We start from the raw sequence: 26,208 nt of genomic DNA on the forward strand, positions 1-26,208 counted from the left end.
CATTAGCTGCACGGTTTATGTGGAAAAGTAGTTACAGGGTCTAGCTGCAGATGAAAGTGGTGCGTGTATTTAGTAATAAGAAGAAGCTGTTTGCAGATTACCTACAGTAAACATGCAGGACAGTTTGAACTGCAGATCTTCCTGGAAATGATGAGCCGCAATTTAATCTGTCCTTCTGAGAGGACAATCACTTTGCAGTTATTTGATGAGATGGGTACACAGTTAGCATTTTTTATGGTTCAGAACACTGAATTATTCAATACAGTGACACAAGAAGTTTATAAATACTGTGTGTATGTTGCTTAGAACTGACCAAATTGATTTTTTTTAAGTTTAGCATCTGAACTGAAAACCCCAAAGATTTTTGGTTTTCGGTTGCTCCCAAAAAATCATGTTGGGTCTCACAAAGTGTTTGTTTGGATCTGATCTGAAATTTGGTGGTTCCCTCTCTTCCCTCATTTTTGGGAATATTTTGCCTTTTAAGATATAAAAGGAGGTAAATTTCAAAATGAAATGTTTCAAAAATGAAAAGCTGAAATATTTAATTTAAAAAACTCTTGAAATGAAATGTTAAAACTTTTGGAAAAAGTTTTTTTTAAAAAAAAGGCTCTCCCCCCCACCTTTTGGCCAATACTACTTGCCAAATTTGACCCGAATTGTGAAGTTTCAGTTGACCCCACACTGCATTTGTCAGAAAATAACCTGTTATTTTCCCACCTCAAAAGCCAAAAGCCAAAAGACAGAGCTCCTTTTGGGCACAGGACTCTCTGGAAAGGCAGACTTGGGGAACTGCCTGCTGTTGTTTGGGTTCAGGGAAGAGGACAGTGTGTACATTCTTGGTAAATAAATAGGATTGAAATAATTGACCCTTATCATCAGTTTCTCCCCCTAAAAGAAACAACTTGACATGGCCTTGACCATTGGCTTTTAGAACTGCCAGGCCTGACTTGGTCACCAGGGTAGTTAAGCTGTGGAATAAGCTTCCCAGGGATGTTGTGGAATCCCCATCATTGGAGGTTGGACAAACACTAGTCAGGGATGGTCTAAGTTTACTTGGTCCTGCCTCAGCACACGGGCCTGGACTTGATGACCTCTCGAGGTCCCTTCCCGCCCAACATTTTTATGATTCTATGAAGGAGTAAAGACAGGTCTCCTACAGAAGTCTAGTTTGGCTGGCTTCACAGCAGGGAGCTATGGTGAGAGACAGGGCTTGTGGGTGCCCTAAGATCCAGTTTCAGACACTTGGAGGCTACAGGCCTGACTCTGTGGAACTGTGTGGGTCCTTGAGGCCTGGCACACTAAAGGGGTCACTCCCCAGGGACTGATTACAGGCTGGGGTATAGGCCAGACCCTGTGGATCCATGACAGGGTCCAAACTAAGACTTTAAGTTCCACCTAGACACTACCGCTAGCAATGCAGATTGAGAAGCTCCTGAGCAGTAGTCTCATGATGTGATATGATGCTGAACTCTGTGCCAACTTCAGTTTCTAAATTAATTTAAGAAGTAAAGTAATTATGTTAGAGCCTCCAATATTTACCTGTTGGATGTTTCTCTGTTCTTTGCTGCATGACTTGTCATTTTGAGCTGTCACGGAAGTCAGTGGGAATTTTGTCTTAGAATTCAACAGGACAAGAGCAGGTCCTTAGTCCTGAAAATTAGGATTCAGTGCAGGAGGCTGATGTACCCATGAAATGGGTCATCCAAATGGATAAATATTAATACAAAGGCAAAACATTTCTTCCTGCTCTTTGGGAAAAGGTTCACATTAAATAAAAGATGGTCCAGAGCTGAAGAAACACACACAGGCATAGTTGTCAGACAATTCCCTCTGATTAGGTAGAAAAGGACATGAAAAGAGTAACAGCCATGAGATACTTAAATGACAGTGATTTACTTTTTTTTTTTTAAACAAGAGGGAAGAGACCACTGATAAAACAAAAGACCAAACCTCTTCTCCACCCAAGCCTCTCACCCCTAACATTTCACTAGGAAGTGTAAAAAAGTCATTTAAAATTGCAAATCCTAACCCAATTGATACATTTACTATAGTGTAGTTAAGTTACAGTGTACATCTTGAGTTGCACACCTTCATTCAGATCTTTGTGGCAGAGATGTCCTTAAGAGTATGAACAGTATAACACAAGAGGAACTGAAGACTGAGCATATTAGGTACATCTTATATATATATATATATACACACACACACACATCTTATGCTATGTCTATATTCCCCTGCTCATTGCTCATGTACATATACTTCCGCTAGCTCTCACTGAGTTAGCATGCATATACCTAGCAGTGTAAGCTATGGTAGCCTGGGTAGCAGCAATGGATTCACAGCTGAGCCATACTGAGTAAAAACCTGTCTGAAACCTGTGGCTACACTGCTATGTATACTCACACTAGTTTGAGGAGAGCTAGTGTGAGTACATATACACAAGCAGGGGACTCATAGCCCTATCTCATAACGTAGACATAGCTTTAGCTGAGCCATGAGGTACCTTTAATAGTCAGTTCTTGGCTTATCTCTGACGGCTATCGCTCTATAAAAATAAAAACATACATAACTCACAGTCAACCATATATTTTAATCACAAATATAAACAGAAATACATAGCACAAATACTCCGCGTATACTATAATTGTAGTAATTTCCACTATGAAAGGCAGATTGCAACTGTACATAAAGATAAGAAATGGTCTCCAAGAGTAAACAATAAAAAAAAAATCACAAGTAAAGAAGAAATCGCAATAAGGAGTGTACTTTCTTTATTTTGACAATGACAGTTTAGTTTTAATTATGAATTTTACTTCCTAGTATACTGGTAAGATTACTACAGTGCAACTCCAGTTTTCTAAACTGCAACTGTCCAGAACTCTGGGCTAGCCAAAGATTGACTATGTTCCTCTGGGCTTGCACTGACCGAAGCGCCAGTCCCATAGGAGTTCCTAAGTACCAGAGATCAGCTTAGGAGAACCACAGGAACTTAGCTTCAATCTTTCTCTGCTTACAATAGATCTCTACTTTCTCTGTTTATGATATGCTTCCAGACTCTTTAAGTTACCTCAGGTTATCAGTAGCAGCTACACATTTGTAAAATCAGAGCAATGTGTGTTTGTGGAAATTATAAATTTCATAGATTTGGTCTACAGAGCATGTCAGTTACTCGTCTCATTCATCTTAAAAACTTCATTATCTTACCTTATTTAGGTAGACAACAATGTTACTGCTGATTTAAGGGATTCTCTGACTCTTTTTGATGTTTCTTAGTTGGTTATTCACCTGACCTTTATGTGGAAAAATTCTTTCTTGATGTATCAGAAGCAGGGCTAACAGGATTTGCAATAAGAGTTTATTTTATAATTCCACTGTTGAACAGGCATACGGGTGACAATCTCTTAAAGTTATTGTTGGATCCTCAGATAAAGGTAAACAAGTTGTACCTGAATTACTCTGTTGAGCATTGCCTTCTGCTTTATGGAACTTAGTATCCATAATAGTTACAGATCTATCTGCTTCAGCCAATGTTCCCTCTAATTTTTGACAGGCCGTGTGCGCGAAAAATTTCTTCTGTGCAAATTTTTGACAGGCCGTGTGCGCAAAAAATTTCTTCTGTGCAAATTGTTGTGCTTCTGTGCAAATTATTGTGTGCACGGTGTTTCGCCGTGTGCACGGGGTTTCGGATCTGTGTGCACATGCACACGTGCACAGCTTAGAGGGAACAGTGGCTTCAGCCCCTTTACATGCATTAGGGATGGAAGAACAAGTTCTGTCAAAATAAGAACCTGCCAAAAACTTTGCACTGTCCTTTAATGAACCCCTTATAGTTATACAAGAGCTCTCGCTCTCTCTCTCTCTGTCTCTCACAGAGAGTAGCTTGAGTATTGCACTTGAAGTAATTTAAAAGTAGGGCAACTGAGGTGCATAGAGCTGGGTATTACATCAAGTATATGCATGGGGGGCCTTTTATTTGCCATTCATTTATTCACTGTAGTTTTATGACTGGATCATTATATATTTTTGAGCCATAAAACACATTAATCTAATTTTTATTTTTTTTAAAAAGTAACTTATTAGAGTTGTTACACAATTTTTAATCATGTGCAAAACAGAGGAATCATTAACATCTATGAAAACAAATATATAAGTAGTGGTGTAAAGGAGACAATGTCACCTTCCATTAGGAAAGTAAAGTATGTCAGTGTCCATTATATCAATACCTGGAGGTTTGTTCTTTTTAGTATTAACACAAATCAACATTACTTTTAAACATGAGAAACTTCAATTGGTGTGTTAAAAAGGTTAGTATTTGCTGTGTTTGTAGAGCAAACGTTGATTGATTCTGGCTGTTCTTGAGATTTCTTTCACTTATATACTATAAGCTGCATTTGTCCATTGGATACTGGTAATATCTGGAAGCAGTGACACACAGCAAATCAGTGGCAGGGCTGAGAACTAAATCCTTGAGCCCTGACCCCTAGTCCCCTGATCTAACAACTTCACTTCAATGCTGAAATATGTTATACATATTGTTGTGGTGGAGGAGGTGGTGGGATGTTGGATGAATATACGAGTTGGGGAAATTTGATGGGAGGCCAGAAGCTGGGACTGAGTGACAAAGAATGGATCACTTGATGTTTACCTGTTCTGTTCATGCCCCTCTGGGGCACCTGGCATTGGCCACTGTTGGAAGTGAAGTTCTGGAACAGCCTTCCAAGGGGAGCACTGGGGGCAAAAGACATATCTGGCTTCAAGACTAAGCTTGATAAGTCTATGGAGGGGATGGTATGATGGGATAGCCTAATTTTGGCAGTTAATTGATCTTTGACTATTAGCAGTAAATAAGCCCAATAGCCTATAATGGGATGTTAGATGGGGTGGGATCTGAGTTCTACAGAGAATTCTTTCCTGGGTGTCTGGCTGTGGGAGTCTTGCCCACATGCTCAGGGTTTAGCTGATCACCATATTTGGGGTCGTAAAGGAATTTTCCTCCGGGGCAGATTGGCAGAGGTTTTTTCGCCTTCCTCTGTAGCGTGGGCACAGGTCACTTGCTGGAGGATTCTCTGCACCTTGAAGTCTTTAAACCATGATTTGAGGACTTCAGTAGCTCAGACATAGGTTAGGGGTTTATTACAGGAGTGGGTGGGTGGGATTCTATGGCTTGCGTTGTGCAGGAGGTCAAACTAGACGATCATAATGGTCCCTTCTGAGCTTAAAGTCTATGAGTCTATGAGACAGGATACTGGGCTAGATTGACCCTTGGTCTGACCCAGTATAGCCATTCTTATATTCTTATGAGGTGGTTAGTTTTCTACTGTCAGAGGCTCTCTTCTGGCGTCTGTTTTTTCCCCTCTTGATTTGGCTTTTGGATAGCCGTAAAGCTGCTAAAGAAGAAACAGTTGCTGGTGCAAGAGAGATAATAGCTGGTTTTGTAACTGGGGTGGAGTGAATTTTATAAGCTCTGGGGGGAAAAGGTGACCTCTGTTCACAAGACTCCCTGCTCATTAACAGATGGTTGTAGTTTAAGGATTCCACTGTGCTGGGGAGAAGGAATCAAATTAGATGTTGTGTGAAGCTGTCATTACACTGTGTTTTTCTCTGTATAGTTCCAGTTTAAAGCATGTCATTCCTTTCATATCAGTTCTTCAGATTACTGAATCTCATTTTTTTCACATCAAAGCCCTGTCAGCACTTTTATATTATAAAAAGAGGATGCAGAGCTAATATTACAATACATTTCCTTCAAACAGCATGGACTTGTAGTACATTTTATTTGCAGGGTATCTTTTTTTCCTTAGATTTGCAAAGGGAGCTATGCCAAATGAGAAACATCTAAAAAATCTCTGTCAAAACTCAAACAAAGTAACTCTGTTGGGATGAATTTTTAACATTAGATAATTCTAAACTACAATTTTCAATATACATTGCTCAGAAATGTGGACAATTTAGAGGGTGGAAAATGTGATAGCTAATTTGTCCATTGACTGAAAAGTGTGGATGAGCTGTTTGTTATTGGTACCTGAAGAAATAACCTGAAAAATGGCCACATTGCAGCAAATATTGAGCCATTGTAGTGAACTTCAGTTGAATTCAGAAGGAGCAGAGTTGGGCCTATTGTGTCAGTATTACTGCTGTAGCATGAAGGAAGAAAATATAAACAAATATATGAAGGAGAAGAAAGAAAAAACAGCAGAGAGGGAAAGGCTTCATAACTTGCTCGCTAGGGTGGTCTCTTACTCCTACTCCACCATCAGGTTAGGAAGGTACACGTTTCATAGATAAGTGATCAGTAGTTCTTAGAAAGGTGTGTATATCTTGGTATACTGGCATCTCAGATTGTAATTACTAGCTCGTTGGCCACCCTACTTTGTGAAGAAGGTTGTCACACAACTGACAAATGGAGGCAAAAGGAATGAAATTGTGTAAATCAGCAATGCGTGAATCTCAAAAAGGTTGGCAGGCTGCATTTTGATAAGCATCTGAAAAATTTCTGGGTGAGGCCATGTCATCCATTTCTCATTGCAGGTATTCTCTGAAATGGAGTTTGGAGTACACCAAGTACTACTTTTCCTCCTTCCTCTGGTAGAAATAAGTCGTTGTTGGGTTTCAATATCCTCTCTGGAGTCATGTTTTTTTCAAAATGAAAAGCATCCTTGGGTTTCCGTGGATTTTCCCTCCATTCTTTCATAAGCAGAAAAAGTTATTTCACTGATCTCAAAATGGTCTGGCATTTCAAGAACCTGCAATGCACAAGCTCTCAGGAAGCCCTGGAGCATTACATAGTGTGAGAAGAGTGATTGCAGTGTGGCCCAGAGCAAGGATTCTGGATACTGCACCGTAGCTGCTCCAGAGCAGGCTGCCTGGCCTTTCCCACTTGATGATGCCGGAGGTTAAGCTGGAGGTGAGACAGACTTACCAAGCCTTTCCTGAAATATATAAAAGGTTTAATCTTGAAATTCATGTGAATTAGACTAAGAGAAGAGTGCAGTAATTGGCTCCAAATACTGAAGTTCAATTAGAGGAACGGGTGAAGGTTTGGGAAAGTCTTATTTTCTCAGAACTGGATGAAAATAGAATAAACTGGTCCAACTCATGGAAGTCAAAATCCAGAACTAAAGTGTATCTCAGTGAGACCCGTCTCTGTCTCAGATGCTGTTCAGAGGACTTCTGTGCTAGAAGAGCTTTCAGTCCTACAATGACCTTTCCTTATCATGACCTTCTACTGCTTTACCTGCTCAATGTCTTTTGAACCTGTGCTGATCTGGGCTGGACAAGTAGCTCTGTGTGTCCTGGAACACAAATGAAGAGCACTTAAATTAAATGACTCTCCCTTACATTGGTGTAAATCTGGAGAAGCTCCTCTGAAATCAAGTTATTCTGGTGTAACAGAGATGGAATCTGGCCCAAGGGTCCAATTCATTTATTGGCAACATGCAAACTGCATCTGAAATTAACCTTCAAGGATAAATTAGATATCTGTGAGGGCACACAGTGTGAGAGGTAGTCATTGGTGTATGCTTGGGTGGAGAGTGGCCTGATCTGTATGATATAGCCATACAGCTAAGGCACACCCAGAGAAGTTTTCAAGGGGAGTCAGTTGTTATGCAGCCAAGCAAAATTAGGGACAAAATGCTTTTAGAAAAATCAAAAGATGCATGATTATGTCCCTGGTAGCCCCAGCAGTTGGCATCCCTGAATAGATCTCCTTTCTTAGAAGTTTTTAAGGTCAGGCTTGACAAAGCCCTGGCTGGGATGATTTAATTGGGTATGGGTCTTGCTTTTGAGCAGGGGTTTGGACTAGATGACCTCCTGAGGTCCCTTCCAACCCTGATATTCTATGATTCTATGCTGCTATTGTGGGCTCACTGGGACTGTTGCCAAGTTGCTTTAAGAATTGTAATAATTTTTACACTGTTGAATGTTTCTGTAATGGCTGATAAGAGCTCGGTGTTCTATTTTAGCATCCTGCAAACTTGTGCATTGAGCTGGGGCAGACAGTATGCTGCAACTTTAGCAAACTCAGGCAGTTGTTAGGTAAGATCCCTTGGGAAGCAAATCTGAAACAGTTAAAGAGAATAGGCAGCGTTTCAAGGAGACATTATTAAGGGCACAAGAGCAAACTATCCCACTGCACAGGAAGAACGGCAAGAAACCACATTGGCTTAACCAGGAGATCTTCAATTATCTGAAGCTCAAAAAAGAGTCATACAAAAATGTGGAAATTAGGTCAAATTACAAAAGATGAATATAAGCAAGCAAGCATGTAGGGACAAAATTAGGAAGGCCAGGGCATAAAATGAGATTAAACTAGCTAGAGACATGAAGGGTAACAAGAAAACATTCTACAAATACATTAGAAGGAAGAGGAAGACCAAGGACAGGTAGGCCTGTACTCAATGGGGTGAGGGGGGCAAACAACAACAAGAAAACATGGCAGAAGTGCTAAATGACTTTGTTTCAGTTTTCACCAAAAAGGTTAGTGACAATTGGACATCTAACATAGTGACAGCCAGTGAAAATGAGATAAGATCTGAGGCTAAAATAGGGAAAGAACAAGTTAAAAATTACTTAGACAAGGTAGATGTCTTCAAGTCACCATGGCCTGATGAAATACATCCTACATACTCAAGGAGCTAACTAAGGAGATATCTGAGCCATTAGTCATAATCTTTGAAAACTCATGGAAAAAAGGGTATAATAACCACTCAGGGAATTATAGACCAGTCAGTTTAACTTTAGTACTTGGAAAGATAATGGAGCAAATAATCAAGCAATTGGCAAACACCTAGAAGATTATAAGGTGATAAGTAACAGTCAGCATGGATTTGTCAAGAACAAATAATTTGTCAAACAAACCTAATAGCTTTCTTTGACAGGGTAACAAGTCTTGTGGATGGGGGGGAAGTGGTAGATGTGGTATATCTTAACTTTACTAAGGCTTTTGATGCTGCCTCTCTTGACCTTCTTATAAAACAAACTAGGGAAACACAATCTAGATGGAACTATTATAAGGTGGGTGCATAACTGTTTGGAAAACAATTCCCAGAGAGTAGTTATCAATACAGCTGTGTGTTTGTCACAGAAGTCATGGATTCTGTGACTTTCCGTGACCTCCGTGACTTCTGCAGTGGCCAGCAGAAGCAGCAGTTTAGCTGTGTGGGAGGGGGCTCAGGGCTAAGGGCAGGGGGTTGGGTTGTGGGCTGGCGCTTACCTCGGGGTGGGGGGCTCCCTGGCTCCCACTGGCATGTCCCTGTAGCTCCGAGGCACGGGGGGCTCTGTGCACTGCCAGCAGGCCCCACCCTGCAGCCAATGGGAGCTGCGGAGCTAGCACTTGTGGCGGGAGAAGTGTGTGGAGAGCCCTTGGCTGCCTGCCCCCCCCCACCCCCAGCACCAGTGGCGGTCCCGGGCTGCATGCCACTGCTCACCCCCCCTAGCACCAGCGGGGGCCCCGGGCTGCATGCCCAGAGCACCCCCACCCTGGACCACTCGCGCTCCCCCCCCCCAATGCAGCTGTGATGCGGTTTAATCTTTTGTGTAGCCGCTCTATGCCAACGGAAGAGAGCTCTCTCATCGACATAATTAAACCACCCCCAATGAGCAGGGGTAGCTATTCAAGTGGGAGAAGTTCTCCCACTGACATAGTGCTGTGCACGCTACCACTTATGCCAGCAAAATGTATGTCGCTCAGGGGGGTGTTTTTTACACGCCTAAGTGACATAAGTTTTGCCAACACAAGTGATAGTGTAGACATCGCCTAAGTCTGGAGAAGAGAAGACCCAGAGGGGACATGATAACAATTTACACGTACATAAAAGGCTGTTACAAGGAAAATGACAAAAATTGTTCTTTATAATCTCTGAGGATAGGACAAGAAGCAATGGGCTTAAATTGCAGCAATGGAAGGTTAGGTTGGACATTAAGAAAAACTTCCTAACTGTCAGGGTAGTTAAGCACTGGAACAAATTGCCTAGGGAAGTTTTGGAATCTCCATCACTGGACGTTTTAAAGAACAGATTAGCCAAACACCTGGTCTAGTTATTACCTAGCCCTGTCTTGAGTTAAAGGGACTGGACTAGATGACCTCTCGAGGTCCCTTTCAGTCCTACTCTTTTAAAATTCTGCCTGAAGGCAGTGCGGTGCCAGACAAGCAGAGGGCTGTGGCAGTTTTTAGAAACCAGGGTTAGTGAGGTTAGAAAAGCTTATGCTTGTTCACACCATCACTGCATGAGCTTACTTGTCAGAATGGGCAAACACCCTCCATCCACAAAAACTGCACCCCTTTTCCCACTACCTTGCCTCTCCACCTCCCAACCCCAACTAATAGGCTATTAAGATCATAAAGTAGCATATTGCACCAGTGTAAAAATTATATGCCTCTCCACCAGGTGAATATTTTGCCCACATATAAATTACACCAACTTGTACACAGTGAATTGAGATCCAGGTCTCATATGTCTGCTGTTAATGGCCCATCTAGTTTGACAGTCTCTATTGTCCTCACTAAAGTATTCCATTAACTAAACTAGATACTCCCGGGATTTGCAGTGGCTTTTAACCCTTTCTGCAGGAAGCGTCCTCCGCATCTCTCAATAGCATCTCATAATGAATCCATGAGTTCCAGAGCTTTGCCATATAGTCGTAAAGTGGCTATTACTTTATATAAGAGGAAATATAATTGAAATAGAAAATGGATTTTTGTCCTCTTTTCTCTCAGTGATATTTTTTCTCTCTCCAAACGTGGATGCAAGTAAGAGTGGATCACAGCAATATTGTTTGTTCATTTAAAATCAAACAAAATCATTAACTCAATTATTGAACAAAATTGAACCAAATTTGACCTTTAGAAGAATTTAGCCCATTTTTGAGGTCAACCACCTTTTCTGTACTATATGAGTTTTGAAAAATCCAACAAATCAGAGAAAATTCCCAATTCTTTTTGTTCGCTTTGGAACATTTAAAACCCTTTTGAGAATTGTCTAGTCCTGCTACAAAACACACAAAAACTTACCACAAACAGTTACTTGGACTGCACATTTTACAGATCTTTCAGCAGGTTGCTAGTAGTTGTGCATAATGACATCTCCAATCCTTAGCACAGGCTGAGCCGATAATATTAACACATATTGCTTGTTTGTTAGTTCTTAAATAAAAAAAAGTTAAAGTTCTAAGGAGAAATCTGGCCATAGTTACTCCCATACATCACACTTTCTACTAATCAGCAAGCCCTTCTGATTAATAAATCAGATTTGAGGTAGAAAGGTGTCAAACTGAAGACCATGTCTCAGCTGATGTTTTAGGCCCTGCTTAATCACATACTTAAGTGCTTTGCTTGAAGTTATGCACATGCTTCAGTACCTTGCTGAATGCAGGCGTTAGAGCCAACAAGAATCACAGAAGTGCCAACAGGTGCTTCCACATATGCTGGTCTTATTCCAGCCCAAATTATCTGAGACTCAGCTAAGGAGACACTGAGACACCGTTAAGGAGAAGTAGCTCAAGTTTGGGCCACACTTCCAATTTTAAGCTGTTTTAAGTAACAAACAGGGGTTTGCAACTTCCTGATGCAATTACTAACCATGATACAATAGTATGGAACATGGTGTTAATTTAGTAGGTTCCACCACCGTTCCATGGATCTGCTATATTTGTATTTGAAATCAGTCAGTCAGGAAAACAGTTTTCTTTCATGAAGGTTAGTTGGGGAAGGGTAGGAGATTAATAGTTTAGGCTGAGCTACAAGCCATGAACCTGTTAGGGAGGATCATTAACACTGTCCTTGAAAAATTCTCAGTTCGTGGAACAGTGAGGTCAAAGGGAAGCCCCTCCATGCTCCCAACCTTCCCTTCTCTCCCCATCTTCAACACTCCTTCCTTCCCATCCCATCTTTTCCCCTTTGTCCTTTTCCACCTCAGTTCACAAACATACTGCAGCCTTATTGAATGAAATAAAATGAGTTAGCAAACATCACTGTGAGGGCACACAAAACAAATAGATAAGAATATTATTTCATCTGTTGACACTAGATACAAGTGGATATAAAATGACAGGCAATTATTTATCTGAAAACACTGAACACGATCTCCAAAATGACACTCATGCAGGCCTATTAAGCACATAGGGCTGTCTAGGAGACACATCAGAGACATAGGGGCAATTTTGTAAGTGGGTATATTGGATCTTTTTCTTATACCAGGACCCAATGTAAACAGCAACCCCATTGAACTGTAGTCCACATAGGGAACTGCTAGATGTGCAGCATTAATTTTCCCTTGCTAGCTATGGATACTAGATGAATCTGAAAAACGTATCCATGAATCAAACTCCTAAACACATCATCCATCATCCCTTTCAAGTAAGGACATTAAGCATAAGTCAAAGAAAAACCAATACTCATATTCGGATTCCCCACATAGGAACAGTCACTTCTAGACCAGATCTTGCCAGCTTCATCCTAGACATTATCACTCAATGAGTGGCAGATTAGTTATCTATCAGAAGTGATCACTTACTGGCCGGAAGCCACCACATAAATAACTTATTTAGGGCCTGATCTTCCACAAGGTATTTCTTGTTGAGTTCAGTAGAATAATGGAGCAAAACCCTTCACAGAATGGAACCCTTAAAGAGTTACATTGTCCTATGCCAGCCAGTGAATGTAAGTTCAAAAACCTTGCATCAATTGTTGAGTCAATAACCGTTATAAACCTTAAATAACTTCAGTGAAGTTAATCAAATTATTTCATATTTACACTGGTGTGTCAGAATAGAATTTCACCTATTGTTGTGTCCCAAGTTTCACCCTTGGATGCACTTCCTTAAATACAAGACATGACAAAAATATATAAAACACTTTCCTATTGTTACTTTTCCTATTCTTACTATTTAGATGGTAAGCTCTTTGGGGAAGGGGGTGTATCCTGTGCTTTGTACATGTTAGCTCAAGTTTTTAAAGAGATGTAGAAGTTGCTCTGCTCTGTGTTGCAATGCCTAACTAATTTAGGAGTCTAAATATCATTTTCAAAAGGGATTTAAGCACTTAGGTACCAAAATGCATCCACTGTCAATGTGATTTTAGCACATAAGTGCCTAAAATCCCTTTTGAAAAGGGGATTTAGACTCCTAAATTAATTAGGCGTTGCAACACGTAAGTCTCTCTAAAAATCTAGACCAGTGTGCCTAGCATAATGGGGCCACATTCTTGGCTGGTCATAATAAACAGTGATTAATAATTATCATAGAATCATAGAATCATAGAATATAAGGGTTGGAAGGGACCCCAGAAGGTCATCTAGTCCAACCCCCTGCTCGAAGCAGGACCAATTCCCAGTTAAATCATCCCAGCCAGGGCTTTGTCAAGCCTGACCTTAAAAACCTCTAAGGAAGGAGATTCTACCACCTCCCTAGGTAACGCATTCCAGTGTTTCACCACCCTCTTAGTGAAAAAGTTTTTCCTAATATCCAATCTAAACCTCCCCCACTGCAGCTTGAGACCATTACTCCTCGTTCTGTCATCTGATACCATTGAGAACAGTCTAGAGCCATCCTCTTTGGAACCCCCTTTCAGGTAGTTGAAAGCAGCTATCAAATCCCCCCTCATTCTTCTCTTCTGCAGGCTAAACAATCCCAGCTCCCTCAGCCTCTCCTCATAACTCATGTGTTCCAGACCCCTAATCATTTTTGTTGCCCTTCGCTGGACTCTCTCCAATTTATCCACATCCTTCTTGAAGTGTGGGGCCCAAAACTGGACACAGTACTCCAGATGAGGCCTCACCAATGTCGAATAGAGGGGAACGATCACGTCCCTCGATCTGCTCGCTATGCCCCTACTTATACATCCCAAAATGCCATTGGCCTTCTTGGCAACAAGGGCACACTGCTGACTCATATCCAGCTTCTCGTCCACTGTCACCCCTAGGTCCTTTTCCGCAGAACTGCTGCCTAGCCATTCGGTCCCTAGTCTGTAGCTGTGCATTGGGTTCTTCCGTCCTAAGTGCAGGACCCTGCACTTATCCTTATTGAACCTCATCAGATTTCTTTTGGCCCAATCCTCCAATTTGTCTAGGTCCTTCTGTATCCTATCCCTCCCCTCCAGCGTATCTACCACTCCTCCCAGTTTAGTATCATCCGCAAATTTGCTGAGAGTGCAATCCACACCATCCTCCAGATCATTTATGAAGATATTGAACAAAACCGGCCCCAGGACCGACCCTTGGGGCACTCCACTTGATACCGGCTGCCAACTAGACATGGAGCCATTGATAACTACCCGTTGAGCCCGACAATCTAGCCAGCTTTCTACCCACCTTGTAGTGCATTCATCCAGCCCATACTTCCTTAACTTGCTGACAAGAATACTGTGGGAGACCGTGTCAAAAGCTTTGCTAAAGTCAAGAAACAATACATCCACTGCTTTCCCTTCATCCACAGAACCAGTAATCTCATCATAGAAGGCGATTAGATTAGTCAGGCATGACCTTCCCTTGGTGAATCCATGCTGGCTGTTCCTGATCACTTTCCTCTCATGCAAGTGCTTCAGGATTGATTCTTTGAGGACCTGCTCCATGATTTTTCCAGGGACTGAAGTGAGGCTGACTGGCCTGTAGTTCCCAGGATCCTCCTTCTTCCCTTTTTTAAAGATTGGCACTACATTAGCCTTTTTCCAGTCATCCGGGACTTCCCCGGTTCGCCACGAGTTTTCAAAGATAATGGCCAATGGCTCTGCAATCACAGCCGCCAGTTCCTTCAGCACTCTCGGATGCAACTCGTCCGGCCCCATGGACTTGTGCACGTCCAGCTTTTCTAAATAGTCCCTAACCATCTCTATCTCCACAGAGGGCTGTCCATCTCTTCCCCATTTTGTGATGCCCAGCGTAGCAGTCTGGGAGCTAACCTTGTTAGTGAAAACAGAGGCAAAAAAAGCATTGAGTACATTAGCTTTTTCCACATCCTCTGTCACTAGTTTGCCTCCCTCATTCAGTAAGGGGCCCACACATTCCTTGGCTTTCTTCTTGTTGCCAACATACCTGAAGAAACCCTTCTTGTTACTCTTGACATCTCTGGCTAGCTGCAGCTCCAGGTGCGATTTGGCCCTCCTGATAACATTCCTACATGCCCGAGCAATATTTTTATACTCTTCCCTGGTCATATGTCCAACCTTCCACTTCTTGTAAGCTTCTTTTTTATGTTTAAGATCCGCTAAGATTTCACCATTAAGCCAAGCTGGTCGCCTGCCATATTTACTATTCTTTCGACTCATCGGGATGGTTTGTCCCTGTAACCTCAACAGGGATTCCTTGAAATACAGCCAGCTCTCCTGGACTCCTTTCCCCTTCAAGTTAGTCCCCCAGGGGATCCTGGCCATCCGTTCCCTGAGGGAGTCGAAGTCTGCTTTCCTGAAGTCCAGGGTCCGTATCGTGCTGCTTACCTTTCTTCCCTGTGTCAGGATCCTGAACTCAACCAACTCATGGTCACTGCCTCCCAGATTCCCATCCACTTTTGCTTCCCCCACTAATTCTACCCGGTTTGTGAGCAGCAGGTCAAGAAAAGCGCCCCCCCTAGTTGGCTCCTCTAGCACTTGCGCCAGGAAATTGTCCCCTACGCTTTCCAAAAACTTCCTGGATTGTCTATGCACTGCTGTTTTGCTCTCCCAGCAGATATCAGGAAAATTAAAGTCACCCATGAGAATCAGGGCATGCGATCCAGTAGCTTCCGTGAGCTGCTGGAAGAAAGCCTCATCATCATGTTTCCATGCCAGAAACTTCTGTAGTTGCCATAGGGATATTAAGTGATTGTGAATCAGAGGAGAAATGTCTATTAGGATGTTTTACATGCTGTGATAAAGTTGGAGGATGCCTGTTTTATAGAATTAAAACCAGTGCCATTAAAAAAAAATGTTGATGCAATACGTTTGCTTTAATTCAGTTGCCATGAGGAATAACTGAGAAGAGAATTTTGGTATTTTTTGTTGTTTTAAATGGAGATGTGTTTGCACTGTTAAAAAGATGACTGTATACAGGGGTTAACGATAAAGAGTTCCTGTGTGATCTTTAATATTGACCTCCATTTGAGAAGAATAGCTTTAACATAGCTCCCTGATTTTAAATGGCCGCGCTGCATTTGTAGTGCTGACTTGCATTCAGTGTGTGTTCAGCTGGTTGCAGCAGGTTTGGTACCTCTCTGCTTTAGACACTAGCATTTGAATATTTTTTCTTCCTCAAGAGGTAAATTATTTATATAGTACCAAGCTTTTTTAACCTAGCGTATGACAGGCTGGGATTTCTCCAGTCTCAGTTGAAACTGTCTAAATAATTTATTATGTTCCTTCAAAGTACAATAAATTCTGAAGCCTAAGAAATGTTAAATGAGATTCTTTGCCCTTCTTCTGTGAAGTGGGTCACTGAGGTTAAGCTAGTATTTTCTTTGAACTTCTCAGAACCTTGTTTTCTCCCATTGTGTTAAATCCCTTTTTTCTTTTCTACTGTGTCTTTTCATTTTTTTGACATTTTCTATTTATCAGGCTTTTCCTTTGTCTCCTTGTATCTCCTGCTAACTTTCCCCTTGCTGATGTCTTCCCACGCTTTTTATTATTAGCTACCAATGAGAAAGTTGTCCCTTTTTATGGTCCTCTACATACGGAAATCTTTGGTTTCTGGACCCAAAGTTGTACTGGCAGTATCAGAAATCCACATGAGGTCTCAAGAACTGGAAGTTGCAATTCAGTCTCTGATTTAACTGGAACACGTGTAAACAAAAACTAGTAATGGGCAAAGCTTAGAAGTCTGGAGCTTTGGCATAGATTAGGCCAAAAACTTAGGAAGTAATAACTCTTGGTTCTGCAATGAACAAGCTAATAAACTTGCAAGCAAGGACTTACTTGTGGGATGTCTGATGCCTCCATTTTATGGTCAGATTAGAAATACTTCAAGGATATACTTTTCCCTTGTTTTGGGGGTAATTATGGCAGGTCTTCGACAGATCTGAAGAGTGCACAAAAAAAGAAAAATAGTAATACAATAACTGAACTGTTCGAAACTTCACAACAGATATAATTCTGTGTGGTTTTCGGTAAATATTCAGGTGGGTTCATATTGTATTCAAATCAGCTCGCTCAATTTTGCTTATATGGTGATTATGGCAAGGATTGTGGCATTTGACTCTCTGAGGGAAAATGTAATGAATGAATCTCACCAAATAGACTTTTTTTTTGAAGCAGTGCTCACGGCTAAGCGTGGCTTCCCTGACCCATTAATATTATAGGACCATGTTTCTAGCTATGCAAAGTCTTGTTACAATTACATGCAGCAGACAAGGGCTGTGAAAATGCAAGGCAAGTTTATTCTTAAGTCTAAAACAACAATATGATCTATGTATGTATATAATTGGGGCTGTACAGGTGTAACTGAGGGCAGAACCCAGCCCCTATTATTTAGGAATGCAGAACATGGAGGATGTTTGCCTGACATCTCTGAAGCCACACGCTTATGAAAGTTCGTTAGTATTTCCTTACCTTGTGTATGTCATTTATTGTAATTATAAAGAAAAAAACAAAGATAAGTTAAGGAGGAAGGGAAGTGGCCTAACAACCTCCCTCAAACATCATGACAGGATCAAAGAGACATTGTACAAATCAAATTGGATTTATTTAGGGCAGGTGTCACAGAATGGTTAGCTGCACCTCTGACCCCTTCTCTGGCCTCTCTTAGTGTGCCCCCCCTCAGGTATGAGGCTTCATGCCTTTATCTCCCTATGGTAGAATCACAGGAGTCTCCCACTGTTAGACTGTTCTCATACTACCGTACCCTGTGGACCAACTGTTCTTACCCAGCAGGTCCAATTGGGTTCAGATACCAGCAGCTCTTCCTTTCAGGAGTTTGTGACTAGTAGTGAAAGCAGTAATCCCAAACAGGCTTTTAAAAACAAAGTATTGTTTAACCCAAACTGTAGGAACAAAGAAAAGCATGATAAATAGGACTTCAAAACAATGAAAGAGCTACAAGTATGTCTATCTTACCTAAAGTTTTCCATTGCCCTGGAAGCTTAGGAAGGCCTAACTTCTTCAGAACATCAAACAGATGTCTGTGTTCCCAATAGTTTCTCTCTGTCCTTGAGAGCCTGTCTTGAATCTGGGCAAAGTTCTTTGTTTCAGTTTTCCTGGGCTTGGATCTCTGACTCCTGCCACACTTGTTACAAGTCTGGGACCTCACCCCTGCCACATCTTTGCCAGACTGGTCCAGTGAACTCAGCAGGATGTTGGAGATGGCACTTCAAAGCAAATGACTTTGGTATTGTCCCTGAAATGTGGGGAGGTGGGTGGCTCTCTGAAGCCATTTTCCTCTTTCCTGTGTATACGAAGCCAAACTCTTTTTAATTTAACTCCTCATATTCATATAATAAACTCCACAGTCAGACAGAAAATATAATATTAAGTTATGACAGAGCAGCAGCTTCCAAATCTATCACACAAGGTCATTCAAAATTCTCAAAGTAAGCCATATTCCTGTCATGAGAGTTTGCTCATGATGAACGTTATCCAGAGCCAAAAAGATTCATTTCTCCATATCTAATAACCTTTTCTATAATGTGGCATGCTGTCATGATTGTATTTCCCTACTTTCTGTGCCTAATATGGCAGCTGAATGTAGCCATTTCTTCTCATAAGTGCTATTCGCTCAGTTAGGTGACCTGGTAAACGGTTACTGGATACGTTACGTAACAGACAGATGAAAGGGAAACGTCTGGTCACAAAAGCTTGATGCTGTCCCCAATGATCCTCAGCAGGATGATTTAAAAGCTGCTTTTGGAATAATTTAAACTGTGACTTGAATGGAAAATGAGATAAAGTATCACTGGATATTGTGTTTCAATGACCTCTAGCCCAAACTCAAAGGTGCATAGAAGGGAGGGTGCTATTCAATATCCTGCATAACGTGAGCTGTGCTCCTTATTTGCCTTGAACTCTTACCCTGCAAAGCATTTCTGTCTGGTTTTCCAGGGCACCAAGAAGCCCATCAGACATTTGCTTCTTTTCTAACAACATATCTATATAGAAAAGCAAACCTCGTGGGCCAACTCCTCAGCTGCCACCGAGCTTACACAGGAGGTGGAGAATGATGGTTTAAAATACCAGTCTAGTCCCCTGATTCTGGGATGGCTGGGGGCTGTTTGCCAGGGACCTCAATATCATCCCCCTCATGGAAGAGTTTTAGCTAATTTAACAGAAGTATTTGTGACAGATTTGAACAGGGTGGTTACAAAGCGTACAGAATTTACTCGTGAAGTACAATCAGCCTTTTTGTAGAAGCCCATTTTTTTCCACCCCATTAAATTCCATAGGAATTTTCATAAGGATCAAAACAAAACTCATGCAAGCACTGTGTCTTTCTGGCTTTGACCAAAAAAACCCATGAGCCAAGATTACATTGTCTTTTCATTGGACACTTCCCCCCCGCAAGAGACTGTGTGAACCCCTTATCTTTTCTGACTTCTGTGGAGGGACCCAGGGACTTGCAAATGAAGATGCTGGGAGAAGGGCACAGAGGCAGTTGGCTGGTCTTCTCTTCCTACATGAAATCTTTGGAGTGGGGCGAACAAAGTCAAAGCCCAGTACACCGATTCACGAGGAATCCTAAGGAAAGCAGTCTGTCTGCTCCGTTACTCCATGTCAGACTTAGAATCAGCAGGACTCGAAGAGCCTGCTCCAAAGCCCATTGAAATCAAGGAGAGTATTTTCACTGACTTCACTGGGCATTGGCTCAAACCCTAAATGAAGGCAGGACAACTGTCACCACTAGATAATACTTTGCAACACTTCTTCCTCATTCTGGGCCTGATCTAAAACCCACTGAAGACAAAGGGAATGTTTCAAAAGGTTTTGGATCAGGTCATCTAACTGGGTCTTTTTCTCCCCCTTGTTATAATCATCCTCACTGATACTCTGTTTCAGTGCTCTAGTGCAAACCACTAGTCAGTGTCTTATGCGGTGACCTCTTCGCCTGATATAGCAAGCGTGCGAGTCTTATAGACTCCAACTACAGAGCTGGGCTCTTTAGCTCAAGCTGTAGAGACTCACGCTTTGCTAGATGCTATTGCTCCTGTCCGCATCAGAAGATAATCACTTACAAACGCCAGATGAGAAGAGAATGACAGCACCAGAGTCTGACAATGAATTTCAAACACAGCAGGATCTGCCAGTGTGGGCAGGGCTCAGATAGCTAGCATAATTTCTATGTTGCTGCTTCACACAGTGGCAGCCTGTAGTGTACTAACTATCATGGACTCTTCGGTCTAGCAAAGAAAGGTATAGCGTGATCCAATGGCTGGAAGCTGAAGTTAGTCAAATTCAGACCGGAAATAAGGCATACATTTTTAAAGGTGAAAGGAATTAACCATTGGAACAATTTACCAAGGGCCGTGGTGGATTTTCCATCACTGACAATTGTTAACTCAAGATTGGATGTTTTTCTAAAAATTCCAAGAGCAGATCTATTTTGGGGAATTTCTAGTGGCTGTATTCCACAGCCGGTCAGACTAGATTATCACAATGGCCCCTTCTAGCCTTGGAGTCTATGAACTAACTACATTTCAGGACAGAGAAGCAGCATTTTGCCAACTATTACTCTTAATGTCTTAAGTTGAAGAAGAGTTTAGCTCAGAACTCCTTTTCCAAATTATATAAATTAAAATGACCAAAACCCGTAATTTTCAAGCCTGGTACCTAAATCCACATTTATGCACTTAAAAGTGGTCTGAATTTCAAAGAGGGACTATAAGTTGTCAGAACTTCTGAGGAAACAAAACAAAACAAAAAAGTCTCCCCAAGAAACAGGCTACTTTGATTTGCCATCTTGGATATAAAGTTAGGTGTTAGATTATATTGTGTTTAGATTTGAATGTCAAATAAGTAAATTACAACATTCCATAACTATGCTTAAACATAACTCCAAAAACAACCCTAAAAGGAAAAGACAGACTGTAATCTTTAGAAAGTCAAAACACTTTGATTTCACTGAGTTTTGCCTGAATAAGAATGGCAGGATAGGAACCTGAAAAAACAGAGAGAGAGAGAAAGAGGAAGAAAACCAAAAGTGATAAAAAGAAGGAGGCAAAAGTCAAAATGACTAGCATAGAACCTGCTTATCAGTATCTGAGAATTTCAGATATTTTTCAAATGACATTTATTTCATGCTCACTGAGTTTTGCATCTTCAGATTTGGGGCTGAGCTCATTTTCTAGAAGAGGAATAAGTAACATAAAACATTTCACTCCCACAAATCACATTCTAGCTCTAAATCGTTAAGGTTTAGGTTTGCCTAAATGTTTTCTTAATTCATACTTTTGGGATTGTTATTTTGGATTTATTATATATTTAATACAAGAATCAGTCACACATAGTATTATCCTTAACTTGGAATGTTACAGCACTGGTAGTGTCTCTACCTTAATACTATATAAACATTCCAATATTTAAAAGTGTATTATATGAAATTCTTATTTATATGAGATATGCAACAAGCTTATTTTTATGTATAGATACCAAATCATGCAGATCCTTATTTTATTTATTAAATAAGAGTCTATGTAAATTTCACAATCATCTCTTGAACACATAGGTTATTGTTTCATTTCTCATATTTGATGTATGCATAGAATAATCACATCCCAAGGCTTCTCGATGTGTGAATCACTGATAAACTACTCCCATTCCTCCTGCCAACCCCAAAATACTATTTTCTACATAATTTTGTTGTTTCTGGAAATAGGAAGTGTCCTCTCATTGTTCAGAATTTTCACTAGATGGTGCTCTAAGTATAGAAACATTTCTCATACCAAACCCTTCTTTGCTGTTATTCTTTAAAATTTGCAAAACTTATTACCAGTTCAAATGTACAGGAAAGGTTTGATAATTTTTGGTGTGCCAGCAGCTACATCTGATCAGATTATGTCTGTTCTCACAAGCAAAGCAGTGATAATTCTGTTCGGGTGGTGTGATAGGACACTATGCTAACAGAAGAAGTTGCTTTTGGAACGGGTTGGGCAAACTCTTTGGCCTGAGGGCCACATCTGGGTATGGAAATTGTATGGCGGGCCATGAATGCCAAGTGCGGGAGGGGGACTCTATGGGATGTAGAATGGGGGGGCTCTACAAGGGATGTTACCAAGGTTGGGGGGAGGGAGAACTCATGGGCTGTGGCGCAAGGGGCTCTATGGCTAAGGTACCAGGGACTCCTAGGGGCCCTGCCAGCAGTGACACCTTAGGCGGCCGTACCAGGCACTGCCAGGGGCAGAGGCAGTGTAGCTGGGACAGGTGTGGCCCCTGAGCAATTTTGAGGCTCTCGAGGGTATAGCCATAGGAAACCAGGAGGGGATTGGATGTGCTGCCGTGTGTGGGGTCTGCTGCATAGAGGTGGGATTCTGATCCCAGAAATAGTGCGGTGAAGTCCTGCCTATGCAGTGTGGTTCTGCGTGCTGAAAGATGGTGCTCATCAAGGGAATTGTGAGTCAGGGCCTGGGGAGCGCTGGGTGGGCAGAGCGGGGCAACTGCTGACCCCACTGGCAGGAGCTCGAGGGCCGGATAAAAACATCTGACGAGCCAGAAGCGGCCCACGGGCCGTAGTTTGCCCACCCCTCTTTTGGAATAACTGTAAAACTGATATCCTGACCCCCTTGTAATTAAAGATACATGGCACTTTTTCTACTCGAAGATCTTAGCCACAGCACTCTGGCCAAATTCTAACTGGGCAAAATTACATCCTCTGCAGTTTCAGTTAATACAATATCCACTAGTTGCCCCAACCAGTTGCACAGCAGTGTTGTTGCTAAGTGCCAGCAGCGGCAGTGTTGCACGACAGTGGGATTAGTAATTTACATCCCTCCATGCACACTATTTTTATATATGAAAATAAAAATCACTCTCCTCCTGCCCTCCCATGTCTATTTACAGTTACACACGTTGTGTAACACTCTACAGAGGTGATCACAGAACATTTATAAAGGTCTTTAAGTGCACACTGTTGCTTTACAAAAGATGTAAAGCAAAGTTGTAGGCTACAAAATTGTGCCCAGGGTATTTCCTGTGGATGATGTGCAATTGTCAGGTTTTCATCATTTGGCCCTAGCAGAACAAATACCCAAGAGCAGTTCTCTTCATTGAGAATGATTTCCCTGCCAAATTTCTAATTTCTACCCACAGCACTAGAATTTCCATGTTATTCATTTTAAATAATTAGGAGAGTGTCTTTTTTACTCTTCTCATCCAAAGAAGGCTGATTTGTTTTTGCTGAAATTTAAAATAAAATCATAGGACTGGAAGGGACCTCGAGAGATCATCTAGTCAAGTTCCCTGCACTCTTGGCAGGGTTAAGTATTATCTAGACCATCCCTGATAGGTGTTTGTCCAACCTGCTCTTAAAAATCTCCAAAGATGGAGATTCCACAACCTCCCTAGGCAATTTATTCCAGTGCTTAACCACCCTGATAGTTAAGAAGTTTTTCCTAATGTCCAACCTAAACCTCCCTTGCTGCAATTTAAGCCCAATCACTAAGAATTTCAGTTGGAAAGGTCATCATTACAAGCAAATGAAAACAGGGTTAAAAAAAGGCTCACATAGCCTTAAATGTAGCCACTACTAAGGTTTCCTCAGTAAAATAGTATGTTGATCAACATAATTGAAACATTTGATTGTTAAGGTTTAGAAAAGAGCAAAACAGGCAAAGAAAAAAATCAGTAGTATTAACTTTCTAATTTGAGGGCACCTTCTGTTTACAGAATTGGGAAACTTGTCAGCAACAAGTTCTTTCATCTCTATAAATGGTAAGGTTTGTAAAATATAGTAAATTAAAAGGCTGATGCTTGTAACATTTTAATAGATGCTTTTATTTTCATTGTTCCAGACTGTTAAAGTAGTTCACCCTTGCACTTCTCATTCTAATAAAGGAATTTCATCAGGTAATGATGGTGTGACATGTTGATGGGAGCAGACTTGATCACCCTGCTGTGTCTGAGCACTGAATAACTTTATTTTAATCAATCATTCACATATTGATTTTCTATATAGGCCATTACAGATACATCAAATCTATATAGTAAACTAACTGGTTTCTTATCCTCATTAATAAATGAAAGTCTATTTACTTATATTGATGCATAACCTCAATCTCTTTTAATACTTTCCATTTTGATTGACCTCATCTTGTGTACTGAAATGACTTTTACCAGTTCCATCACTAGAGAGGCATATTGTGTATTTACAATGATGTTCCTTTTCTGTGCTGGTGTCATTTCCCCCACCAAAACTTATTTTCAGCACTATCTTCTCTGTGTAATGTACATACCAGTTCCGTCATATGTTAAAAACAACAACAATACATTTAAGGAATGATGGCTGACATTCTTTTGTTGCCTTTGATTTAGCAGGAAGTTCATTACTTAGATATCAGAGGGGTAGCCGTGTTAGTCTGTATCCAAAAAAACAACGAGGAGTCTGGTGGCACCTTAAAGACTAACAGATTTATTTGAGCATGAGCTTTCGTGGGTAAAAAACCCCACTCCTTCAGATGCATGGAGTGAAAATTACAGATACAGGCATATCTGTATTTACACATGAAGAGAAGGGAGTTACCTTACAAGCGGAGAACCAGTGCTGACAAGGCCAATTCAGTCAGGGTAGATGTGGTCCACTCCCAATTATTGATGAGGAGGTGTCAATACCAAGAGAGGGAAAATGACTTTTTGTAGTGAGCCAGCCACTCCCAGTCCCTATTCAAACCAGAATAGCAAGGGGTAGGCTGGATCTCCCTGGGTAACTACTGGTATTTCAACATCACCAATGGTAATCCAGCAGTCAGGAAAGTCCCTGCTTGCAGCTTTCTGAACAATCCTATGTTCTTAAAGATACCTGCCTCATGTACCTTCCCAAACCAGTCAACACTGATGTTGGTGAAGTGTCCCTGGTGATCCACTAACACTTGCATCCAGAGGTGAAAGTAAGCCGGTACACCCTGGTATGATGTACCGGCAAGCGCCGGTGCACCGTACTGGGGCAGCCCGGCTTCTCTAGGGGGCAATTTAAAGGGGCCCCAGGCCCTTTAAATTGCCTCCAGAGCCCCACTGCTGGAGCCCTGGGGTAGCGGCTGCAGGGCTCCAGCAGCTATTTAAAGTGCCCAGAGCTCCCCTGCTTCTACTGCCCCGGCCCTTTAAATAGCCACCAGAGCCCCGCTGCCGCTACTTCAGGGCTCCGGGGGCTATTTAAAGGGCTGGGGTGGTAGAAGCAGGGGAGCCCCGGGCCCTTTAAACAGCCCCCAGAGCCCTGGGTTAGGGGGGAACTCCAGCTGCCTTCCCGGTCCTTTAAATAGCCCCAGAGCCCCAGGCTGCTTCTGCTACCCCAGTGTGTGTGTGTGGGGGGACGCACTTACCTTACAGAGTGGGCTGGCTCTGACCCCATAAACCCCGCCCCTTCCTCCCTAGGCCCCTCCCCTTCCGGGGGCCAGAGCTGGCCCCATCGTACCGGTAAGTCACTTGACTTTCACCCCTGCTTGCATCACAATAGAAAAAGTAACCTCTTTGTTGATATACTCTCGGGCCCAGAGGGCTAGTGCCAAAATAGGAATATGCACTGCAGCAAATCCATCCATTATGTCCTGCACATTGCCATGAGTCACAGTCCTGTGTAGTAGGAGACGATTAATGGCCCTGCATGGTTGCATGACAACAGCCCCTACACTGGATTTGCCAACTCCAAAATTATTTTCCACTGACCAGTAGCAATCTGGAATTGCAGGTTTCCACAATGCGATTACAACTTGCTTCTCCACTGTCAGTACAAAAGCAGAGTCTGGAAATGCTGTCTGGAATAAATGGAAGTTCTCACCCTGTTTAAGCCATATGTATTAGTTAGAGTCTATTCTACTAATTTGAAGGTTAAATATCTGATAAAAAGCCTAATCTTACAAGGTAAAGAGCATCCTTGACTCCCACTAAAGACAAGAAGAGTCGGAGCCCTTAAAGTCTCATAGGCCTGGATCTAAAGTCTGTTAAAAGAATGGCTACTCAGGTGGATAATGGATTGTATGAAAAGGAAGGGACTACAAAGCATCTTGTTGCTGCTGAATGAGCAGAGGTGACAAACTAAAAATAGTTATAACCTTGAGAAAATGTTATAATGTACATATCAGTAGCATATTTTATTTCAGAAAACCCATTATTGTATT

General features: G+C 41.7%; 1 long non-coding RNA gene across 1 annotated transcript in view; it reads left to right on the forward strand.

Annotated features, from left to right (window-relative positions):
* LOC142068456 (uncharacterized) overlaps positions 1 to 26,208 on the forward strand; it is a 146,996-nt gene that overhangs the window by 26,021 nt on the left and 94,767 nt on the right. The gene's annotated exons all lie outside the window — the stretch shown is intronic.

The sequence above is a fragment of the Caretta caretta genome, chromosome 11, assembly GCF_965140235.1.
Source record: "Caretta caretta isolate rCarCar2 chromosome 11, rCarCar1.hap1, whole genome shotgun sequence".
In the NCBI taxonomy this organism is placed as follows: Eukaryota; Metazoa; Chordata; order Testudines; family Cheloniidae; genus Caretta; species Caretta caretta.